Below are 2,416 nucleotides of genomic sequence, written 5' to 3'. Positions count from 1 at the left end.
AGACCACAGCAAATTCAAAAGTGTTAAATTTTTTGGTGTTAATAGTCTTCTTGCAAAAGTAGAGTTAATTTTACTCTAAGCAGAGTCACATTCTTTTAATGTAACTCTGAGGTGTAAAATGATAGTAGTTAAAATCGAGTGTTAAAAATGAGTGTTTCTCTGTCAAATCTGGAGGTGTTACAATGGAAACATTAACTCTTGACCTTAACTCTGAACTCCTACAGGGGCTATGACACCAATAGAGTAAATTCACAGACTCCGCCCCCAGCACGGCTCCAATCGAAGCTGAAATGAAGCCGTTTCAGAACATTTTGCTCTACATATTTGAGTTGTTTGCCATGCTTGGTAAGTCATTTTTTCAAAGATTGTTTCAATTATTTCTATTAGCTTTTACTTCTGTGGCTCTTTGGAGTTGAGACAAAGCTGTGTGAAAGGCATTAGCCATGTTGCTCGCTGATAGCATAATATTCTGTTTTAGCTAGCTGAAAGGTATTGTTTGCGGGCAAATACCACAGCATTGAAAAAAGCTTGCATGTGAATTTTCAGTCAAACTTTTGGTCAAATACACCTAAAACAATGTCTAGAATGTGAAATGTTGGTATAATGGTGCTACTTGAAGCCTGAAAACGATCGCCCATTAAAAAAAAATAAAAATAAAAACGAGCAAACAGCAGTAGCTGACGTCCTGACTCGATTCTACGTTAGCATAGATCCCTCCAGAGTTTGGTGCACACGGTTTAGGTAAAAATTAAAAAGGTTGAGGTTTTACATTTAGTTCAGTATTACCTGTTGCCTGTGTCCTTGTCTTTTGGGAAAATACTTTACACAAGTAATGGCTCAAAGAGGATTCCTTTTTTTTTTTTTTTTTTTTTTTTTTTTTACTGTGCTGCAATTGTTTACTGGATTATTTGTGCCATTTAATTAATGTCAACAAATTTTTATTCAATCTCCGCACAGGATATGCTTGTGAAGATGGAATATGGGGGAGAGCAGAAGTGCGCTGAAGTTCCACAAAGGGATGAATGAAGGACATGCATATTGTATTGAAGAAATAAGTGATGAGATGCTGTTATTTGCATTTACCATGTCAGACCTTTTGATAAACAAAATTCTAATGAAAGTGAGAACATGTATACTGTTACATCTTTCAGAAAATGTTTTGAAATTGTGGTGCACAGTTCAGAATAAATGTTTTTCAAAAACCATTGCGTCTTTTTAGTAAATGTTTATTTCCAAAAATTTCTAGAAGTTCAGAACAGTAAAATTCCCGCTTTTTAGAATGAATTAGAAGATAACTCTTACGTAGTTAAACTAAAATACTCTTTGAGAGTTAATATATAAACTCTTAACACAAAGTGTTAAATTATCAACTCCAGACAGATTTGGTGTTTAACACTAAATCAGAGTTAACGTACCAACTCTCCAAAAAGAGTTAAATTAACACTCTCTGGTGTGGACCCATATAGACACTTTAATAGTGTTGAAATCAAATCCGACAGTGTTAATTTGGACATGCTGGATTTGCTGTGCACCTTCTTCAAGCAGTGGTACAGGAAGAAGTCTGCATCCTTCAAGAAAAACATGGTTTTCATGCAGGACAATGCTCCATCACACGCGTCCAAGTACTCCACAGCGTGGCTGGCAAGAAAGGGTATAAAAGAAGAAAAACTAATGACATGGCCACCTTGTTCACCTGATCTGAACCCCATTGAGAACCTGTGGTCCATCATCAAATGTGAGATTTACAAGGAGGGAAAACAGTACACCTCTCTGAACAGTGTCTGGGAGGCTGTGGTTGCTCCTGCACACAATGTTGATGGTGAACAGATCAAAACACTGACAGAATCCATGGATGGCAGGCTTTTGAGTGTCCTTGCAAAGAAAGGTGGCTATATTGGTCGCTGATTTGCTTTTGTTTTGTTTTTGAATGTCAGAAATGTATATTTGTGAATGTGGAGATGTTATATTGGTTTCACTGGTAAAAATAAATAATTGAAATGGGTATATATTTGTTTTTTGTTAAGTTGCCTAATAATTATGCACAGTAATAGTCACCTGCACACACAGATATCCCCCTAAAATAGCTAAAACTAAAAACAAACTAAAAACTACTTCCAAAAACATTCAGCTTTGATATTAATGAGTTTTTTGGGTTCATTGAGAACATGGTTGTTGTTCAATAATAAAATTATTCCTCAAAAATACAACTTGCCTAATAATCCTGCACTCCCTGTACAGTAAACACTGCTGGTTATTGGATATCTCTGTGGGGGAGGACTAACTGACCTTATTATATAAGATGCAGTGGTGAGTGTTGTAATTATCTCCAGTAATGAAGCTGTAAAAGTCTATGAGTATGGACTGTGGAGATAGGAGCGTGTCTATAAATGGCATCCGCTTGATGCCGAACTCTTTC

General features: G+C 36.2%; 1 long non-coding RNA gene across 1 annotated transcript; it reads left to right on the top strand.

Annotated features, from left to right (window-relative positions):
- Positions 1-208: 208 nt before the first annotated feature.
- LOC145425366 (uncharacterized) lies at positions 209-1,205 on the top strand. Its single transcript, XR_013906036.1, has 2 exons — positions 209-345; positions 958-1,205. It is a non-coding gene; the product is annotated as an uncharacterized LOC145425366 (long non-coding RNA).
- Positions 1,206-2,416: the final 1,211 nt, after the last annotated feature.

Source organism: Astatotilapia calliptera, chromosome 3, assembly GCF_964374335.1.
Source record: "Astatotilapia calliptera chromosome 3, fAstCal68.1, whole genome shotgun sequence".
Classification (NCBI taxonomy): Eukaryota; Metazoa; Chordata; class Actinopteri; order Cichliformes; family Cichlidae; genus Astatotilapia; species Astatotilapia calliptera.
Note: the sequence above shows the minus strand (reverse complement) of the source record. Positions and strands in the feature narration are given on the sequence as shown.